Here is a 23,971-nt window from a genome sequence, read left to right on the forward strand (position 1 = left end):
AGAAAGGGAATAGCGAAATGATTTCATGCAATTCCTTTGCACACTCTAGCGTGGAAAAGGTTTTTGAAATTCGAACTTGACGATAGCTTGTGGTGCACTTAACTTTTTTTCCGATGAAAACAAAAAAAAAGATAATGACACGTTCAACGACACGATTTTTGTACATTACTTATTTATGTAATATAAATCCGGTGGTATATTTTATTCTTATTATTGTTGAAATTAAATTGACAATAATAACTAATTTATTAAATTATTTTAATTCGTCGAAGAACTAAAATAATTTCAATAATCACTTAATCACACAAAATTTATTTAAGTTCACACCAGGCAGTAATTTATAGTTTTATTTTATTTTTGTCAAACCTACTAACACTAGTTCTAAGATAACTTGTAACTAACTCTATGGGCTTAAGCCTGAAATAAAAGTTTTATTATTATTATATTATTATTATTAAGTACATGCAAGAATAACAAATGATGAGGTGCAAATTCATAACGCATCCGAAGATATTTTTTTTTCTTTTGAATTATAAAACTGATGTTTTATCGTTCAACTGTTTTTCTTTCATCTACCATTTTCCTCGCTATGGTGAGGTGAAAAGTTGTGTGTTTCGCTGGACTGCAAAGTTTTTTTGCGTCTCGGGCCTTGGAACCCTCGCTACGCTCAGGAATCTGAGCTTCCTTCCCTTGCTCAGGTTGCAATACAAGCCTTGCATAACAAATAACTATTTGTGTACTGGATAATTTTTGCACAATGACGGTTAATTAATAGGACACAGGGCTTTATTGCAGTCAAAAGTAGTAAGACTTTAACAAGCTTTCAAGTTGGCCCATTTGCATAATAAGTAAAGAACTCAACGAAGACTTTAAAGCTGATAGGAAAAGTTTACAAATTTGATACCGACTTCATCAGTAGCTGCATTGAAGTAAGCTATGTGTCTGCGGTGTTTCTATATTTTTAAAATATCTATTTTACCCATTAACAGTATTAAATGTGTACCATATTTGGGTGTATTGCCAAAAATGTATAATTATTATCAAGAAGTTTTTAGTAACAGAAGAGAGTGAAGTACTGCCATCTCTACCACCTTTAATCCTACTCGGTTTTGAAGGGTAAGGGTGCTGGTGAATAGGCGTGTAGCTTACGACTGTTTGTTCCGTCACTTAGCGTCATAAAAAAGTATGTAGAAGAATAACTTAGTGATAATATTTTTTTATAAAAGATAATGCTATATTCTATTCTAACTGAAACATAATATTTAAGAAATCGTGCTATTACAAAAATAAAATTTAAAATACGTGTTAGATTATCGAAACAATTAAATTTCCAACTTACAAATTATTATAATTTTGTTTTCGAGATTATAATATTGTTTTCGAGAGATATCACGAATCGTCTCGCTCGCAGGTTTGACGACTTCCAACCTTCCGAAAAAGCCGGTTTCCGAAAGGTACTATAAATAAATAAATAAATAAATAAAAAGACATTTATTTATCCACAAAATACACATAAAACTAGTACAAATAATAACACACCGACAACTAAAACAGAAATGTGAATAAAAAGGTTGAAGACTCAGCATTGCTGATTTTCAGTCTACACCTAAAACTATATCTATTCGCTTGCTACATCCGACCGGCAAACGGAGCACTAAATATTTAATTTATACTTAAGGTTTTTAACTAATCGGTAACTAAACAAATAAATACTACTGAATATTTAATGTATAATGTAGTAATGACACTCGGTTACTACTTACATAACTAATGAAACATAGAGGCTGTCTGTGTTGCACTTAAAAACTATAAACCACATACATACGCTGCAGGTTATACAGAAGACCGAGGAGTATAACGGGCCACTTTGCTTAGCGTTTGTGGACTATGAGAAGGCCTTTGATTCGATCGAGACCTGGGCGGTGCTGCAGTCTCTCCAAAGGTGCCAAGTAGACGATAGGTACATCGAGGTGTTAAGGTACTTGTACAAAAACGCCACTATGTCATTCCGATTACAGGATCAGAGCTCTAATCCTATCCAACTGCAACGAGGCGTGAGACAGGGAGATGTGATATCTCCGAAACTGTTCACAGCTGCGTTGGAGGATATTTTCAAGCTTCAGGACTGGATTTTGCATCAACATCAATGGCGAGTATCTAACACACCTTCGATTTGCCGATGATATGGCTGAGACCTTGGGAGACCTGAACACAATTCTCGAAGATCTCAGTAGTGTTTCCCAAAGAGTGGGTCTTAAGATGAACATGGACAAGACGAAGATCATGTCGAATGTCCATGTTGTACCCGCTCCAGTTAAAAGTGTAATGCTCCACACTCGAAGTTGTTGACCATTACGTATACCTGGGGCAGACAGTTCAGTTAGGTCCAACTTTGAGAACGAGATCTCTCGTCGAATCCAGCTCGGATGAGCAGCGTTCAGGAAACTACAAAAAATATTTGCGTCCAAATTACCTCGGTGTCTCAGGACGAAAGTCTTTGACCTGTGTGTGTTGCCAGTGATCACATATAGATCAGAAACGTGGTTCCTCACTATGGGGATCAAAAGAAGGCTCAAGGTCACTCAGTGGACAATGGAGAAAGCGATGCTCGGTATTTCCCTACGTGATAGAATCAGAAATGAGGCAATTCGTAGGAAACTAAGGTAACCGACATAGCTGGAAGAATTGCTCGGCTGAAGTGGCAGTGGGCGGGGCGCATAGCCAAGAGAACCGATGGCCATTGGGGCGGAAAGGTTCTTCAATGGCGACCGCGCACCGGACGGCGCTCAGTGGTTAGGCCCCCAACCAGGTAGACCGACGATCTGGTAAAGGTCGCGGGAAGCCCATAGATGCGGGCAGCGCAGGACCGATCGTCGTGGAGATCGTTGGGGCAGGCCTATGCCCAGCAGCGGGCGTCGTATGGCTGAATGATAATGGTGACACAAATTATAAAAAAAACTGCAGTTGAAACTTAATTAAAATTTGCCAGTTGCTTAAAAGACGCATAAGAACACTCCGCTGAGGTACGATAAAGCTCACAATTAAGTTCCTTCAATGAGTTCAAGATGAGCCAAGTTGGAATGAGTTTCCGCCTTCCGTCTATTTGCATAGAGAACATTTTCCTATCTCGAAAACCGAGAAAACTATTTGGTCTTTGTTGGAATCGCATTTTATTACAGCAATGGATTGCACTTTGAACGGCTGTGATACTATACTTAGTTCATGGCTTGGAAGTAAGTTTTAGTGTCTGGAAGTCAGTAAACCGAAAATGCTTTATCAATTTAAAAACGACTTTTTGGTTATTCTCAATAATATTGTGTACGTGATACATCATATTTCACTTGGCAACTTCCGCGTGTTTGTTCTCAGCAATAGTTAAAGGTTATAATTAATGAAACAAAGATTGAAACACTAAGAAACATTCATTCGATCCCGTTGGATTGGAACCAGCACCCTCAGGCAATCCGTGTCAGATGCTCTGCCAATTAAGCCACGGAACGAACCAGTAGACCTTATGAATCTTTCTATGTGCTTATTGCAGATCTTTATTTTTTGGTTTTTATTGCTTTTTTGCCCTAGCGCCATCTGTAAGAAATTATTTCTTCACTCAGAGAGATATACCTTCACAATTACTATCGCTGATTAGAGATGTCGCTTTAGTAATTGTATTTTTTTTTGCCTGAGGGTGCTGCTTTGAATCTAGCCGCATTGAATTAATTTTACTTAGTATTTCGCTCTTTGTTATAATAATTTCATTCTATCTATTATTTCACAAACTAAACTTGAATATCATGGTATTAAACCATTGTGACATTCAATAAACTTATAAATAGTCAAAGGTGTTACTCGTTTCCGTTTTTTTCCTTTTTTGTTGTTAAAAAATGAGACGTCTTGTTCTTCTTGTTCTTAATTTCCTATTGGAGTTTGGACAACATTATTCACCTAAATTCTTTAACTAGGAGTGTCGCCTTCTACCGATATTTCCTTTAGCGTTTTTGCCCTCGAGAATTAAACGTAGTTACCATTTAATTTACTTGATTACGTGTTTACAATTATAGCATGCGATGTGTGTCAGTAATTAACTGTCGCATTTAACATTAAGAAATGTTATATACTTCCCTAGATGTATTTACAGTGTAAGCAGTAGTTGGTAAATTTATAAAAAAATATTATTTCTAGTACCAAAAGTTTAGTGATCGACCTCTACTTGCGTCTATTCAACTGTTGAAAAGTTAAAATAACAGGTACTAATATAAACGTTGGGCCATATCTGTCGAAGAATTGATAACGGATGGGGGAAGCGAGTTCTCGAGTGGCGACCACGGCTCGGCAAGCGTAGACTAGGACGCCCTCTGGCCAGAGAGACGATTTCTGTGTGGTTGTAATTTCACCACTCTTACCCAACCAAACCGAAACGCTGTAATGCTCACATTACTGTTTGGCGGCTGAAAAAGGTGAGGTGGCAGTAATTGCCTGGATGAACACTTTCACAAGGAGCTCCACTGCTCCTGATAAAAAGGCTGATGATAGTGATGTAACGTTGCGCACCGTGTAAAAGTATTAACTTTAAAATTGTACTGCAATCCAACTCAGGCAGTTACTGTTATAGAGACAAATCTTGAACTTTGCTCTTAGGTCACGCATTCCAGTTCAGAATAGTTCAAACAATTCAACTTTGACTCTAGACTTTCCTGCTTTGGAACTTCCTTCACATTTAAGCTTTATGTGCTCACAGCAACGTTCTGAATTCCTTAGTCTCGTTGGATCCCAGAGTAAAATATCGGAGTCAAATAGTTCGTCGTAAAACTAGTCATCAAATTAAGTGACCATCCCTTAGAGTAACCATGATATAAACTCGAAATAAACACTTTTACACGTTGGCGTTTTCAAGGGACAGTTTTATGGCCACTTCTATTTTATTTCTAAAGCCTGGAAATGGTTGGGACCAAACGTTGATAATCTAAATCTTGCTTTTGGAGTTTTAGTAGCCAGAAGAGCTACTTGCGGAAGAGTTTGTCCAGGGAAGTACTGCCACCTTATCTATTTCTGCCGCCAAGCAGAAGGTAATGTGAGAATTACTGTATTCCAGTTTTGAAGGGTAAGGGTTCTGGTGAAATGACAAGCACATGACACTTGTCGAATTTTTTTTTCAGGGTGTCGGGCGCAGAGAATTTAAGACTCTGTGTGACGCAGCAACTGCTATGGACAGGTGTGTCGCTTACTGCCAGGCGTAAGTCATTTGTTCGTCCCGTCATTTGTTTTCTTTTTATTTATTTAGTCAGTCAACATTTGTTACACCAATAAAAGATCAGAAACATACATGCAAAAAACTTAAAACTAAGTACAAAATCCATTATAGACCGACACTACGTGCATAATCAATTATTTCAGACTAAAAAGAAACTTGCAAAAAAAGTGTAAACATTAATTTAACCATATAAATCACTTACAAAAACAAATAGTGTTAATTATCTTAAGACTCAGTGAAAACATAAAAAAGAAGTTAGGTGACAGAGTTTTAGGAAGGTGACGACATTACTCACTTGGTTTTTAGTGTATCATAAAAAAAATGTCATGTTACACCAAGAAATAAAGCCAATATCAGAGTCGCGTATGATACTTTAGTTCATTTGGATTACATTTCCTCAATTAAACTCTTCTAAAACCGAAATTTAAAGTGTATACTGTAAAGAATGGATTAGGGCAAGGCAACTTTCGTTTCTTACCTTAGCCTGAAGGCACAATTAGTGACCCGTCTCGTTAATCTTCTCTAATTTGTACTCAAAGTAAATTAAGGGCTCGGAAAATTGCACCGCGAAAAACCCTCGAAATTGTGAAACAACGTAATAGGCCTTGTCCGTGGAAGAATCTGATACAAATTGTGCCAAGGTGTTAAAGCTTTATTACAATAGCTTTAAATCAAGCCGAAATATCGCAGTAGGAAATTAATTTACCAATAAATTGAATCCTTTTATGATAAAGTGGATATTTTATAGAAAGATCTTATTAGGGTGAAACCAAAAATTGACTTTTGTGAGTTTGTTATCTTTGATTAAGGAGACAGATGCTGTGAAATATTTTTGTTTTAATGTATTACTCCTGCTATAATAGCTTTCCTCAAAGCGGAAGGTTCAAATTTGACCCAGTTCCGGCGCAAAAGAAACGTAATATACAAAAATTTTGCTTATTCTTAGACTACACACGTTTTCAGAGGGTTGTGAACCTTCTTCGACGTGCAGGTTTAATCACGATGTTTTCCTTCACCGAAAAGCTCATGGTCAATTTCAAATAAATTTCGAAAAACTCAGAGATGCGAGCCCGACTTCAAACCAACGGCCTCTGATTGAGAGGCGGTAGGTCAAACTATTAGGCTACTACGCCATATAGTTTTTGTTTTCGATATCAGTGGCTAACACGTCAATATTGTCTTTAATTTTTACTCAACTGCAAGAGTTAGGTAACGTATGTTCATGATTATACAAAAGCTTACCTTGAATGGATTCATAGGCTGGCAACAAACAGAACCATGTTTTGTGTAAAATAATGAATTACTGACACCCGCAGTGTTCCGTAATGTTTTTATTTTGAATTACAAGTTCCCTTTCATCGGATGAGGGCAATATGTCACGCCTGATATTCCTGGGTGTGTTATTAGACGTAGAGAATTAATTATAGGAATATAGTGTAAGATAAAAATAATTCCTTTCTAACTATTGTTCTTTATTTTTGTTTTACTTTATTATTATTCCTACACTCTCACATTATTCTTCCTAATAACAGCTTTTCAACAATAGAGAGCAAAAACTGTGTTAGACTTTGTTTATAGGAACATGAACACATATTACCTAATCCTATTGCTCCTGAGCATAAACAAAAGGCGTTTTTCACAAGTTACCTATATATATCGAAAAAAAAAAAAATTACACAGAATTTACTTACCTAATGTAAAAGAAAATTCTAAGACATGTTCCTTTTGCGCGAGGACTGGGTTAATTTTGTATGGGTTGTGAGCAGAAATGCGCAAGCACCCGTGTTTTATCCCGGCGCTTTATTAACGTCGGGATTTAATCGGGTTGAAACCCGTTAACCCCGAAATTGAGCGCAAAAACTATTTACATCTACATATTTATAAATATTTTTAAATCGATTTTTCTTCAAAGCGTTTCATTGATTGCTTACATATTTTGCCTTTCTATTGAATAGATTCACTTGAAAATCGCATTGAAATGAACGATCATCGTACACAACATCGAACAGACAATCGATTTTCATAAAAAAGGAATCCTAATGTGCATCCCTAGTAGTAAGTGAGAGGCCACAGGATTGCAAGTGGGTATTGTGTGGAGTTGCCTCTATTTCGTCTAAAACAATTTTTTATATCGAAATTTGTTACAAGTATGAAATTTTACCAAATTCCGTATTATTTTACGTCTGTAACGCTTCCACCCACGATTTTGGGCAGTAGGAATAATATTTATAATAATAATGTTTATCGTCTTAGGTTTTCGCATTTGTTACACGAGTATGTACATTTTAAATAAAACTATATTTATCTGATCTAAATCAGGTATATTTGTTTCTGAAAGTAATTTAGGTACTTCCATTTTTATTAACAAGATTTCCGCAAAGTAACGCCTGAATCTATTAATTACTTTCTGAAACTAATCAAAGTTTCGGTCTCTTTACAGGTCCCATAGCCACGGCTGACTGAGATGGTAAAGTTATCAACCAGTTATGTCTAATATTAATACAATTCATACTAATAATACTCGAATACTAATAACATTTAGCAGTAGAGCTCCTTGAGAAAGAGTTCGTCCAGGGAAGTACCGCCACCTTACGTATTTCAGCCGCCAAGCAGTAATGTGAGCATTACTGCGTCCCGGTTTGGAAGGGTTAAGGGTTCTGGTAAAATTACGGGCACATGGGACTTGTCAACTTATGTCTCAGGGTGACGGGTGCAGTGGTAGTGATAGCGATGAAAGAGACTCAGTCTTTTAAGGCGTTTTATAACGACTCGACTCCATTTTACAGGACTCGACTCTAAAATTAAGACTGGAGGTTCGAGTTTTTACTAATAAGACTCAGTCGTTATACTAAAAGACTTAAACGACTTACACGACTTAAACGACTTGAACGACTTAAACGACTCGAGTTGTTTGCAATGGATTTATACCTATTTTAGTCTTATTGAACCCGAAGTTTATAAATAAAAATGACGTAGTATGTAGTAAATAATCACGTTTATTTACTTATAATAAAAATTAGGATTCAAAGAGTAATTTAAGCAATAGGTACGAGATTTTAAGACCTAATTATATAATAATTGCATACAATACTTATTCTGCGAGTAAATTAAAACAATCAACTACAACCAATATGTAAAAGTCTATGGAAATCCAGTTCTAACGTGGTCTTTTTTTTATTTTGTGTAATATTGGTCTGTAACCACTTTTCTTATTATGAAGTCCTGGTAGTTTTTTTTAAACTTCTTTAGAAACCCGCGCAAATTGGCAAATAAATCCTTTCACCACAATGGCAACCATTATTGTGTCATGCTTTCGATACGATAAGAAAAAGAACCAGTTCTTCTTGATGGTCGATGATCTATTTATGCTTGGTATGTAATATCTAACTTCGTAATATAGTTTCATTTCCAACATTGATTGTCTTTAAAATACAGTTTAACGCATATTACACTACATGTATACATTAAACGTCTATGAAAGTAAACCTAGTGAACCCTTAAACAATAGAACGATTGTTTACAGGTAGGCAACCCTTGATAAACATTCTGAACGTAATTAGGAACATTGTTGTAGAAAGTCGTCGATTATGTAACACAATGGGGCCCTGAACAAGAAATATGAACGAACATTATTAATACTAAACAAACAATTCTTAAAAAATCATTATATATTAATTATGAAATTGTATAGAATATATTCCCTAGTTAAAAATTTTGTTAATTTTGCAAGGGCTGTGAGCAGGTTTTACCGGGCTTTATTCCGGCGCTTTGCTAACGCAGGGATTTAATCGGGTAAAAATCCGTTAACGCCCGAAATTGAGGGCAAAAACTATTTGCAACTATATTTTTATAAATATGCAATATGCAATGCCTTTACCATGCCTGCGATACGATAAGAAAAAACTGGTTGACGATCTATTCTTCGTGTGACTGTACCTATATATAGATAGATCCGTAAAATATAATTTTATTTCCAATATTGATTGTCTTTAAAATACAGTATACTACACTAATTGGTGAAACTGCAGGCACAAGGGACTTGTCAATTTCTCAGAATGACGGGCGCAGTGGCAGTGCCCCTCAGATCTTTGCGATTTAAAGCTCTGAGTGGCACTACAATTGCTATGGACAGGTGTGTAGCTTACCATCAGCCATACGAATATATTCTCTAGCTGAAAATGTACATTGAAATTACGACCATTTATAAAATACAATTGTATAAAATATCACCGCAAACATCAGCGTAAACGGCTCTATCATCGAAAAGGTAGATAAGTATGTGTGTCTTGGTCAAGAGGTCATAATGGGAAAGGACAATCAGGCTTACGAAATTGACAGGCGCATAAGGTTGACGTGTGCCGCGCGTGCTTACTCTAAACTGGAATTCGCGTTCAACATGAAAATCAATGCCGAACAAAAAGCATGTGTCGCATTCACGACCGGTGTATTTTGCCGGTTCTTGCGTACGGAACTGAGACCTAGGTTTCTACTAAGGAGATCCTCCACAAACCAGAAAACTGGTAGGAGTTAAGAAATAAATGGGGCAGAGAGCAAAGTAAAGTGAGCGATGTTACTAAGCGGGTTGGGAAATTGAAGTGGGAGTGGGCTGGCCATATCGCTCGCAAGCCAGGCTCTTGGTGCAAGGCAGTGGTAGAATGGAGACCGTGCGGCGAGAATTGAAGAACGAAACAACGTGGATAGAAATTACTCAAGACCGGGAAAGATGGCATAAACTGAAGGAGACCTACATCTTAAAGGTTGAAGACGGCTGATGAAGAAGAAAAAGTGACTTTTATTTATTTCCAAAAATTAAGAACTAGTTAGGCGGTCAATGATTTTCATTGCCTGAAGAGGCTGTCGAAGAGTGTGAAAACTATGTTTCAGAGATTGTCATGGAGGAGTGGCATAAATGTTTTCAAAATTAGTTCATTCGTATGAAAAAGTACACTAGTGCTATAAAGGAGAATAGTTTGAGAAACAATAAATTAATTTCTGACCATATAGAGAATTTTTTTCTTTTTCACCCCGGAAACTTATAGTGCGCCTCACGTACACTATCAATTGAATACAAATTTAATATCAAAATAATAAAAATATCATGATATTTAATAAAACAATAATATTTCAAAAAATTGCTTCGTGAAATAATAAAAAACAAATGTCTTATATTCATATAATTATGATGTGTAAAAGTAGTACATAAAAGTATAGTAACTAACTAGTAACAGTAGTTTTAGTAGCAGTAGAGCTCCTTGTGAAAGAGTTCGTCCAGGGAAGTACTGCCACCTTACTTATTTCTGCCGCCAAGTTAAATATTGCGCCAATATTGCGTTCCGATTTGTTAAGGGTAAGGGTTATAGGCACATGGGACTTGTAAATTTTTGTGTCAGGGTGACGGGCGCAGTGGCAGTGCCCCTTAGATCTTTGCAATTTAAAGCTCAGGGTGTCACTGTAAACTGTTAACTGTTAACTGCCTCCGTGGCTGAACGGTTACCATGCCGGACTGGCACGCAGAGGTCCCAGGTTCGATTCCCGGGCCGGGAGAAATATTTGTATGAACTACATTTATTTCTCTCGTGAGTTTGGGTGTAATTTGTGGTTGTCTATGTGTGTGTCCATGGCACCCGCAACACAGGGTTTCCCTAGTGCGGGGCTATGTTGAGTGTGTGCGTTATTATTATTATTATTATTATTATTATTATTATGGACAGGCGTGTTGCTTCGTCCCGTCACTTGGTATAAAAAAAATCAACATCAACTTCATTACGAACGAAACTTTTTTCCAATAAACAGAAAACAAACTGTTCAAGCTATTCTTATCTATTTTAGTTATGAAGTGCAAACGAGATATTTAAAATTAAATTAAAGAATGCGCTGCGGATAAAGTTTTAAATTACTGCGACTGTTAAAGTTTGCGACAGGGCCGCATCTGTGAACATAATTTGCATTGGGAATAATGCTATCTGCGTCGAGGAAGTGGAACGATTTGTTTCAAACAATAAGTGAATTTGGATACGTGAAATCAACGAAACGTAAAGATAGAATGGATTACAAACAAAGACAAAAATTTCAGAGATGTGCCTTTAATAGCGCATTGGACTCTACATTTTTGCCTTCGGGTCGATAATTGGTAAATGCCATAAATAGATTACGTATATATACATCAGTATTTATTATTGATTTATTAGCGAAAATGCATGTATATAATAGAATTTACATTATTTATTACGTACCCTGTAAAAGCGTAGCTAAGGCTTAGAAATAGGAAAAGCAAATCTATCAATAACAATAAAATAATAAATTAAATAATTACCCTAATAAAGTAATGCAGTATCAATAAAATAATGAATATATACATTAATAAATTTATTATAATAGTAGAATTTTGTCATTCTTAAAATCTTCCACTTTCTATGAACACTTTTGTTCATAGAAAGTTCTTTCAATTATTATAAAATGCTTTTTCGCCTTTCTGTAGTATACATTGCTTGGAATCATGTTTTTCATTCATCATCGATCCATATATACATCTCAATTCTGGGCACGGGTCTCCTCTCAGGCGAAGGTTTGGGCCATTGTCCGCCACGCTAGCCCAATGTGGGTTGGGAATTTCACACGTTTTCCGAGGGTCTTGAACCTCCTTCGACGAGCAGGTTTCATAACAATGTTTTCCTTTACCGAAAAGCTTCGTGAAACTCAAGGTGCGAAACCGGTTTCGAACCCACGGTCTCCTCTTGAGAGGTAAGTAGATAAGGGTATAGGTATCATAGCCCCAGTGCCTTATAAAAGTGAACTTGTTCAAATGCTTCTTTTTTCTACTTAAATGCGCTAATGCGTAGTAAGCGATCCAAGGTTTTTTATAATATTAAATTTTATAATATGACCATTTTTTTGTTGAACATCATGATGATTTTTTTTACTGCAATGTTATTCGTCTATTTTTGCCTATAGCTACGTTAAGCAACAAAAGCTGGTACGAGTCCAGTCCAATTGAAGGAATTTAGCTTTGTGTTTGCTCAATCTTTGAGTCAATAATAATAATGCAATCAATCCATTGCGTTGTTGATTTTAAGTCCAAAAAAGGATTACTTGAGTACAAAAACAGTAAATTTTTGTATTAAAAACTTTAAGGTATTTTATTAAATTAATAGGTGTTTTTTTGACAAACGCGTGCAGGTATTATGTCAAGTTTTTTAACTTAAGATTTGAAATTAACTCCAAATGCATTCTTTACAGATATGACCTCAAGGGCGCATTTATTCGACACGAATTTCATCACGTACGCGACCGCATGCGTCTAACTGTCAAGGCAAAATACGCTCTATTTATTTAGCATTTAGCGTCCAGGGCACGCGGGCGAGCCTGGCTTGAAATTGATCTACGCGGCGGCCGCGCGGTTGTGTTATTCAGATTAATTTCAATGTTGTTGCCTAATAAATAGAATTCAGATTCGCCATTAATATACATGTAGGCGTGGTAACTGGGCGGGCGTCACGCGACGGCCGCGCGAAATCTTTTTCCTCGTGTAACTGCGCGCTTAGGAGTGTGACTTCTTATTTCAATCATATTTTTTATTGCATTATTTTATTTACCGTTAGATCTTGGAGAATAATATCTTCAATAAAAATGGAAGTAAATTAAACATTACATGTTTTGCTGTTTTTCCCACACCACCCAATACAACAGGCCCTATTCTTATTGATATTATCTTTATTACAATAAATACAGAATATTTTGTTTTAGTAGTATACTGCACAATTTACGGGCTTTCTTGTTGACAGTCCTTGCGTCGTCCCTGCTCTGCAACTGCAAGCTGTCCAGTTAGTTAGTTCTCAACTTTTTGCATTAAAACACGACAATGCTTTTAGCCAGTGCTTCAGTCGTTACTTTGGATGTTGGACTAAATTTGAATTGTAGTGTAATAGCCGTTTCACACAACACAGATTTCAGACTGTCAAATGACGAAAACTGCCGAAAGAGAAGAATCAGCTGGCATTTTTTCTTTATGATAAATGATAAGGTGGTATAATTAAAAGTACCTCGCATCGTATTAAGTTGATAGTTAGAGTATAATATAATGTGACATTACATGATAACATAACGAGACATTAGCCGAGTGGGTCCTTTTACATCCGACATTTAATATAATTGTGGTGACTATTTAATGTTTGCTTTGCTGTTATTGCCTAATATTATGATTTTATTTTCATTGAACTTTTTTGTAATTTTATTTTATTTTTTGTTTTTAATTTAAGTTTATATTTTTTTACCTTCTTACTGTATATTGTTGAGTTGTGGAGCTATAATATATACTTTCTATTATATTCCATTGTATTCTATATATCCATTATCGTTTACCAATTATATTATATTATGTTACGTTCTGTCACGTTCCGTAGGAACGGTCCTAGGTGTCAAAATGATCACCTGTGTTGGCTTGAGCATAGAGTTTAAACCTTTTGATGCTAACAACTGTTAACAGACGATATATCTTAAAAAGAATAACGACGGTAGGTATGCGTAATAGCTGTATAACTACTTGTAATAAATTCAGTGGACGTAAATGAGCCTTTTAGGGAAAATATGAAGATAGACTCTTTCCAATTATTCACCCACCTCTCCTGTGCCCCATTTAAAAAAAAAAAAATTATTTTTTTGTTTCAAAGTACCGGGACGTGTGGAAATAATATTGTACTCTTAAAGTATGGAATGTAAATTATTCAGTGACGTAATCTGCCCTTGTAATCATAACTAAAGCAAGCGACATTATTTTTGTTAATTTCTGTTTTATTATTTGCTTAACAATAAAACAGAAACTAAATAAGATATAAAAAACCTCTTATAGGAGTTCGTAGAACTCGTTTTGCTGGTTCCAGATATGTTAATAACTAAATTATATAAGTACATAACTATAACTGCCTCAGTGGCCAACCAGCTACCATGCTGGACTGGCACGCAAGACGTCTCGGGTTCGATTCCCGTGGCAGGAGAAATATTTGTATGGCCTACATTTAATTCTCTCGTAAGTTTGGGTGTAATTTGTGGTTGTCTATATTGTGTGTGTCCATGGCACCCGCGGTACAGGGTTTCCATAGAGCGGGGCTATGAGTATTGTGTGCGCGTTATTATTATAATTTTCATTCAATAAACCGCAACTTTGGTGGTATTACAATTTTTGTAGCCTTAGGAAATGAAACTATTTTTCCGGATTTAAATAGCGTATATTTGTTTTTTCAAACAAACCGACGTTTCGGGCCCTTTACAGGTCCCATGGTCACGGTTTATTTGAAAAAACAAATATACGCGATTTAAATCCGGAAAAATAGTTTCATTTCCTATGTGTAACAATCGCGAAAACCTAAGAACTCGATTTTGTAGCCTTATTATGTGCAAAATGACAATATTTCAATGAGAGAGGTTTAAAGTTTCTTCGAACAAAATTAGTGGGTAATATTTTTATTTTTAAACAATTTCACATAATATAACTGTACATAATTTTTTTTATGTACTTCGTATTATTTTTATGATTCTATGTGAGAAAAGGGTACGAAATATTGTATATAATTCTTATTTTAATGTACTTAAATTATAATCAGGCACTTTAAAAAATGTATAAATAGAAGATATTTATTCACGTAGGACAAATTCAATTAATCTCACTGCTATTGTAAGAAAATTTGGAACAGTTGGCAAATTGCTTCAGTACCTACAACAAATTTGCTGAGTTTATTGTTTTGACACTGAAATGGGTAAGATTCAAATTTGGTCGGACATTTGATTGTAGCTAATTAATTTTGTGCTTGTACCAGTTTTTTAATTTTCGGTGTGGCTTTGGTGTAAACATAAACATTTATTTTAAGCCTACCTATGTTCTTTAGGATCGAATAAATGTGTTAAGAGAGATTACGAATGAAGCTCGGAGTGAATGGATGTTTCTGAACGATGTGACATGAAAGAGAAGGATGAACGGTATCGCAATGATTCGTCTTTTATTTCTTCTAGATAAAAGGCTTTGTCGATTCCACAAACCACATTAATTGCAAATAAAAAAATAAACTAATTAAGATCAATTAAAAATGTTTAATAACCATTCAATTGTAGAAGGTCCTGACTTTAAATCTCAAAGGGTTCCCAATAATTATAATGATCATGTACTAGACGACGGAACACGTAATGACGAATTTATAATAAAATTAATTTATTTGTAAAATAAATCTGTGTAATTAATGACTACACTGTAGGGTGTTTCATTTTTCTAAAGATGTGATTTTCAAGTGACTTTGCTTACGCTCCGAGTCGCAGTGTTGTATAAGATATATATGCTGAATTTCAAGAAGATTGGATAATATTTAGGGGTTACACATTTTGGTCACTTTTATTTCAAACTAGTGACATTTCGAATATTGAAGTGCTTTGCACTAATGGGCTTTTCATGTATTTCTTTAATTTTTTTTAGTTAATTGTACTTTAAAGTGGGAACAATAATAGGAATTTGGCTACTAGAATAGGTACCTTGTAGTAAATTTTTAGGATCTCGGACTCCTCAAAGGAATAGTATTGGTCAACATCAGACAACATCACATACGTCGCTCTGATCTCAAAGTAAGTAACTAAAACACTTATGTTACGAAAATCGGAAACAATGACGCAGCCACAAATACCCACATCCGAGACATTCTATACTGTCTATTTATTCAGTTTGTCGGTCAGGTCAAATCAGTTTTTCTACATTATCCGGCCGCGGATCATACCCGGTACCTCAGATATGGCGACACCATGAAAACCGGTGTGCAAACCACTTGACCACGGAAGTTGTCAATCCAAAACGTTCTTAACGTCGGTAACCATCCAAGAGAAGAGTACAAAGAGTTATTACAACTCGTACTTGTGTACCCAGGAGGTTGGTCTAGAAACGACTTCACTTTCAGAATTTCAGGGAGTCTACATCAAGCAATACGGATGGCAAAGGCAATACATGCACTGAAAATTATCCTCTACACGAAACGGTTGAATATATGTACCTCGACGTAAATTGAAAAGAATGAAATGAGGTGCACATTTTGTCGGCCTCATATACGTTCAATTCTGGCATGAGACGATTGTAAGTCGATGGGCTCCAAAGGATGTTTTGTATAACCTACAACTTCTGAGCACTTCATAAAACAATTGCTGGGATGCCTCCTCATCAGTGTTTCTGTTAGTAGTAAGTGTCCTTACTACTAATAAACGTAAGATTGGTTGTTTTGGACGAGCGTATTATTCAGGTTGTTATGGAAAATATAGTTAAAAATTTAAAAACCAAACGTACAAATAAAAAGGAAATGAAAAGATTAGAAGGTTAACAGTTCGATTTTGGGTGTGTTTTGAGAATATTTGCAGTGAGTCTCTTAGAAGCCATATGAACGGCATTAAGGTTGTAGAGAGCTGGTGGAGTTCTGGTGGATTGCAATGTAGCTTGCAATCCACATTTCATATTAGTGAAAGCATGTGCCGCTGCTGGTACCGCTTGGAATGTTCTGTAGACCGCAGACTTGCTTAGTGAGTTTGGTAGTTCAAGTGGAAATAAATCCGGTTTAAAAAAAAATATTTTAAAGTTTTTTGTGATGTTTTAAATGTTTATAGCATAATAAATTTTTGGTAACTTGTAAAATGGTTCAAAAAAATTAACAAGTGATGTGATCGCTACCGCGATCGCGCAGGGAGTGACGATGGAAAGAAACAAAATCAGAATGCGAGGTAAAATGGAACAATTAAATATTTTTAATTTAAATATTAGTAGAAGAAGAAAAAACGATACGATACAAATGGAGAGAGGCGATACAAAAAAATGGGATGACGATGTAAGGAGGTCACACCGGCACAAGGTGGTCAATAGTACGACAGAAAGAGCTTGAGACATACAGAAAAATTGCTCTGATAAAAATTTTAATGAATTGGTCATTGACGAACAACAAAAACAAAATTCTTCTTGAGGTTAGTAATATATCACAGAAAAGTCGTCACAAAGTGGACATTAGAAGGGATTGTATCCTCCGCTTGCCGGCCTGATGCAGTAGCGAATAGATATAGCTGAAGACTGAAAATCAGTAATGCTGTTTTGATCCTTTCTGTCTACATACTGTTGTTTGTTTAATTGTTCGCTTATACAATGATTTATGCGTTTTCTGGATAAATAAACGTCTTTTTTTTTCTATTTATCTTCTCAGAAATAAATTATAAATAGAAGGTAAAAAAAAGAAAGGAAGACCAAAAATGGCGAATACTGAATAAATAAAGAAGATCATGAAGGTGAGCAGCTACAAAGAGGTCTAGGAGCAGGCTATGAACTGCGAGGACAGGATGAGGCTACACCGACAAGAGTCTGCCTATTAAATAGAATATAGTAATGACTAAACTACCAAACCAACTACCTGGTGTCAAACTAGGGAATTTCCTGTACTATGACAATCAGAGCAACAAAACAACAACTCCGGGGCACTATCCGGAACATTAAGATCAGAGTCTATTAAGAAAAGTTTCCTAGAGCCTATAGTGCTATCAGCTGAACCGCTGAGGTCGTTAAATGTATATAAACTCTTTTGCAAAAAAAACGGACACTTTAGATTTTTTTTCTCTACTTCAATGAAGAAGAACAAGAAATAGGTTTTATTAATTTGACGATATATTGGCATGTTATTTGAAGCATCCTGGCATGATTCTTTACGTTCCAAATTTAAAATTTGAAATGAATAAAAGAAAAATAATGATTATTGTGGATTATTCTAAAATTGCTTTACTAATGGCGCGAATTGCTGAAACGATTTTTAACTGATTACGATATTTTAAAACTTTTTGGATATTTTCTGCAAATTAAACAATTTAATCTTTCTTTTTACATTAAATACCACTTTTTGATATGAGTGATAAAGTGATAAGGGCCGGTAAAATTATAGCCCTACTTGAAGAAGGTTGTTCGCAAACTTACGTGTCTCAGCGGCTAAATGTGAGTCGTTCAACTGTCCAGAGGACTTGGCAACGGCATCAAGAGACCGGTTCGGTCAAAAGACCCGGTTCGGGAAGAAAACGATGCACAGAACCAAGAGATGACCGCTTTTTGGTGAGTCAGGCGTTGCGGAATCGTAAGGCGTCAAGTGTGAACCTGAAGAAGAGCCTTGAAGAAGTAAGAGGAGTAGAAGTTAGCTTGTGGACGGTCAGGAGGAGGCTTTTGGCTGCCAATATCAGGAGTTACCGCCCAGCTCGGGGCCCTAAATTACTCCGTGAGCACCGTGTTGCTCGACTTCAGATTGCTCGGAACTGTGCTTCATGGACTCTGGAGGACTGGAATAAAGTATTGTTTTCTGATGAAGCTAGAATCTCTTTGTGTGGAGAGGACCGACGCCGGTAAGTGCTGCGAAGACCACGGGAACGCTATGCGGAAGTGTGTTTCGAAGAAATCACTCCTTATGGCGGAGGCTCCGTTATGTTTTGGGCAGCAATTAATTCGACGGAGCGTACGGAGTTAGTTTTCATAGAAAATGGAACATTAAATGCACACCCACCGGTACATAATGGAATTCCTAATTCCTTATGCACAACCCACATTGACTGCACTTGGGGAAGATTCCATTTTTATGGACGACAATGCTCGCCCGCACCGTTCTGGCGACGTGGAAGCGTACATGCAAGAAGTTGGGATCCGTCGTTTAGATTGGCCAGCTCCAAGTCCTGACCTCAATCCAATTGAGCATGTCTGGGATGTTCTAAAGAGACGGGTAAGATCAGTGCAACCTGCTCCACAAAACATCAGGGAGCTAAAAAGAGTCATTGCAGAAGAGTGGGAACGTATTCCTCAAAATGTTATTAAAAACATCGTGGAAAGCATGCCCAGAAGCATTCAAGCTGTGATTTTGGCAAGAGGAGGTCACACTCGTTATTAGGTTTTTACATTTGTAACTTTATTTAATTAAAAAAAAGTAAAAAAATCTTGTCTTTATTGCCGACCACTTCTTATTGTTTGGGCGTGTACATCGGTTTTAAAGAATCCATCGTCTTTTTTTATTTTAATTGCCCGAATTCACTTCATGCGCATTAATTTACACGATTATAAGTATACAGACTAAGTCAAAGAAATAAATTTCATTTAATTAACTCAAATCGACTTTAGAACGTAAATTTCCTTAGGTGCCCGTTTTTTTTGCAAAAGAGTGTATTTAATTCCTATGAAACATAATCGCAATACTAGAGCTTTTTTTAGTTAGAGAATACTAAAAAACTCGACCTCAAAACTCATTTATCCCCTAGTTCGCCACCCTTAGAAGTGAAATAATTTATTGGCAAATTTTTAATTATATATTCCATATAAATTCCGAAAAACTCACAGTCCGACGCAAGTCCGTATTCGAACCCACGACACTCTGCTTGAGAGGCTGTGGGGCAAAGCATTACGATACTACGGTTTCTTATTTTGAAGTTACTCATTACTCAAAATGTAAAATTTTGTATTGCATCACTGTCATAATCAGTGTGCGAATTTTGTATTGTTAATTTTTCTTTGCATTGTCAAATTATTCTATAAAAGTTTCGTTTTGTTTACAATGATTCTATATTTGGGTTAGAAGATATTCAAGTTCTCCATCGATTAGCCCTTTGTCATGTGAAATTTGAGTTAATAATATTTAGGAAGTGTATTGTTGGATAAAGGCATACTTTTTTTTTAATGTTAGGTGTTAGGTGTCTATAGTCACAATGATTTTGAGTGATGATAAATTTTATGTAGTTCGACAGCCTTTGTAATATGAAATTGTTGGTTTCACAATGTAGTAAATAACATATCAGTAAGCCCGAGGAATATTGTACAAATTATTCTCTACGGGTTCTTGATAATTTAAAAAAACATTAGTATGTTTTTTTAAATTATCAAGAACCCGTTAATGTAGTCATTAAACAATAAGTTATGTAACACCACATAAACGTCAATGGAATATATTGACTATAATAAAACATAATATTTCACATGCGAATGTAAAAAACTCACATCAAGAATTTTTCTTCCTTATATTTTTTACGTGTGTCTTTCAAAATGAAATTTTGTTGCACTACCATCACGTTACAAATCATTATAATGTCGCTTCAAACTCATATCTTAGTCACCTTGGAAACTTAAAGGGTTTCATAAATCTTTGCGCTCGCGATGGAATTTCATAAGGGAATCGCTTTTAATAACTTTCTAGAGTAATCGGACCACCACCCTATCGAAGGCCGGAAGTATGACAGGTCATACTGAACAGTTGGACATTTTTTATAATAACTACGTGACGGGACGAACAAGTAGTGTGCCTGATGATAAGCGACACTCCTGTCCAAAACAGTTGAAGTACCACACAGAGCTTTAAATCATAAAAATCTGAGAGGCACTGCCACTGCGCTCGACATCCTGAGACATAAGTTGACAAGTCCTATGAGCTTGTGATTTCAGTGGTTCTAGTGAAAAGAGACGCGAAAAACATTTAAAGCTTAATATGATATTAAGCGTTGCTTTTCGCGTTTCCATGTAAAATTGACTTTTTTTACTTGTACCCTTCTTCACTAGAGCCACAGATTTCACCAGCACCCGTACCCTTAAAAACAGGAACGCAGTAGTACTCACATCGTTGCTTGGCGGCAGAAATAGATAAGGGGGCAGTATTTCCCAGGACGAACTCTTTCACAAAGAGCTCTATTGCTACAAAAACCAATAAATGTTTTTACATTTATTATATAAAACATTATAGAAATAAAACTTTATTCAATATTTAAGACGGAAGTGCATAAGCGTTATTTAGATGTGAAATCTCTGTCGTCGACCTCATCGTCACTTTCCATCAGTTGAGATGAAGATCAAATGCGCACTTACATTATTTAAAAAAATTACGGACACATATCTTACTCTCACTTAAAATAAAAATTCAATTCTATGCTACATAGATGCGTTATGCCTTGAACAATGTGAGATTATAACGTCTTAAATTTTGAAATTGTCAAGTTCTTATTGAATGTCACGATGTTTGACTTATGAAATTATTTTTCTGGAATGACTCCACTAGTTTGTTATAATTGTTAATACAAAGATCGAACACTTTTAAAAAAGTCCTTCGATCCGGCTGGATCAGAACCAGTGTCTTCAAACCACGATAGACGACAGCGTCGTAGCTTAATTGGCACAGGCCAATTAAGCTACGGAACGAAGCAACGGTACTTATGAATTTTTCGTGTGCTTGTTGTAAATCTTTATTTTTTATTTTTAACAACTTTCCTTCTTAAATCTTATTATTGATACGAAGATCGAACAATGCAAAGGAAAGTTTCCACTGCACTCGAACCAGCGTCAGTTGCCACACCGGGGTCACCGCTAATGCGAACTGAGTTACAGAGCGAGTTTTAAATCTTATTATATATTCATCTTTCTAAAACTAATAATCCATATAATCTCGGTAGAGAGTACAAAAAAACTGACCTTAAAAGTCATTTATCCCGTAGTTGGCCACGAATATAAAATTTAATTGAGACCACTACAGAGGTAGCCTCATTCCAACAATAAAAGAATCATCAAAATCAGTCCACAAAAGGTCCAGGGCTATCGCGTAACATACATATAAAAAACCTCCTCCTTTTTGTTCCTGTATTTTTATCCTTTGTTCGGACTAAATTAGGCTGTTTTATTTTAGTTGTTTATAAACACTCTAATTATACTGGATAATGTGACAATTAAATAATGTACCAAAATGAAATGTAAACGATTCGGGCATATTTTGAAGATAGATATTTTGAAGTCGGTTAGAAATATATTTATTTCGTCATTAGATGAAAGTTTAATGAAAAATCAAGTTGCGTTTATTTTTTACCAACGCCAGCCATTTATGGATCAAATATTTTTCTGTATGGCACAAAGCTTCAAAATGTATAAGACAAAATTATCCATTTGCCGGCACAAGCGGCGGTAAAGTCAATCTGGTATAGCCTTACATTGTGTGCTCAAATTACGGTAGACCGTCGTAAAGAAACGTACGTGACGAGGAATCTTAAGTAGATGTAAAATCGAGAAATTTATTTTACTTTCTTTATGGGAAATGAAATATTTTGTGATTAATCGAAATTTGTACAAGATTACACTTGAGAACAAAAATCAAACGACTTCAATAGGTGAATGAGATTTGCAGTTCATACGAAAGACATTTAGTACCTACGTTACGTAGGAAATCTAACAATGGATACCTATTCTCCTTCTGCAATTTTCCATCTAAAAATTCTGCTGATTCATTAAACATACAATGCTGTCTCTGTGCAAAGTGTAAGAAAAAGATCTGGTAATTGCACTTTACGTTCGAATGACATCGCACAGTACTTATGTTTTACTGCAGTTGTGGTTTGTGTAATCCAACGTCAAATCAACCATATATGTTTTGTGAGAATTCACCACAAAGATCTGCAACAAACACAAAGAGCAATTCATAAGATCTGCTGACTCGATATATAGTTCAATTGGTAAGAGCGTTGACCCCGGTGTGGCAACAGATCCTGGTTCGAATTCAGCCAGGTCGAAGGAATTTTGTTTCCATTGTTTCATCTTTGTTTCACAAAAAATATATAAATATCAACGAAGTAAAAATTTATCAGTGAAACTTAATGTAATGCAGGACACCTTGCGGCAAAATGGACGGATGGTTCAAGAAAGAATCTTATGCCCAGCAGTGCATGCGTATAAACTGATATTGATTGATTGATGCAATGCCTTGAACACCACCATAAAATCGTTGTAAAATAAGAGAAGTATGGTGACTCCGCACAAAGTAATAACGCGGCTTGTATGTGAGCGCAGCCGCCGCGCGCCATGTACAGACGCATACATTCGCATAATGATTTAAGGCGCGTTGGGACGACCATTGTTATGCAACGCTAGTACATTGTGAGGTTATGTGAATGTGTGCGTCCATACGTGTCTTATTATACTATGGTAAAGTTGCCTGCTTCTCAGTAGGCTACAGGTTACGAAGAGTGTGCGACAGAATTGCATGAAACAATTCAGCCATCCCCTTTCTAGCATCGTTGGGACTAGATGTCAGCTGGGGTTCCACCCTTATATTGTGAATACGTCTAAGATTCGCAAGAAGCGTTACGCTTCCACATTTATTTGGCGTACGGCATTGGAATGAAATTCCCTGCCTGCTGCTTTTAAGGTGAGAGTCAATAGGCATAATATTGGAGTACATAACCCGTCGTCGACTTCGTCGTCTCTTTCCACTAGGTATTTTGTCAAAAAACAAAAATGTTACGTCTGTATAATAACACGATTCAGAAGATTTAATTGTGGGCACACATAAGAAACGGTTTATGTATTTAAAAAAAATATAAATTTGGTTCGTGATCAATAAACCATTATTATCATCATTATTTGTTATTTATACTTTGTATTTCGATACATAACAGTTAAACTTACTTGAGTAGAAACCGAAACACCTGGGCCTGACGCGCCGCCACCTGCAATCAGAAAATGATAATGAACTATTTGCATTATGCTTACCAATCTCTAATACACGCAACTCTGACTGTAATATGAGAACAGGAATGTTCATCATCATCACCCTATTTATTTATACGTCCCACTGCTGAGCACGGGTTGGGCGAGGGTTTAGGCCAGAGTTGTGAACCTTCTTCGAATTGCAGGTTTCACTACGATGATAGAACCTAATTCCTGACGAGGTTATACGT

The 23,971-nt window shown here is 36.0% G+C and overlaps 1 protein-coding gene across 1 annotated transcript in view; it reads right to left on the reverse strand.

The window, feature by feature from the left end:
- The window catches only part of LOC113231521, a 100,294-nt gene extending 76,558 nt beyond the window's left edge, over positions 1-23,736 (reverse strand). Inside the window, exon 1 of the mRNA XM_026465846.1 lies at positions 23,700-23,736. The gene's annotated coding sequence lies outside the window, so the exon portion shown is untranslated. The remainder of the gene's footprint in view (positions 1-23,699) is intronic.
- Positions 23,737-23,971: the final 235 nt, after the last annotated feature.

This window comes from Hyposmocoma kahamanoa, unplaced genomic scaffold, assembly GCF_003589595.1.
Source record: "Hyposmocoma kahamanoa isolate Upper Pololo Valley unplaced genomic scaffold, ASM358959v1 65, whole genome shotgun sequence".
NCBI classification, from domain to species: Eukaryota; Metazoa; Arthropoda; class Insecta; order Lepidoptera; family Cosmopterigidae; genus Hyposmocoma; species Hyposmocoma kahamanoa.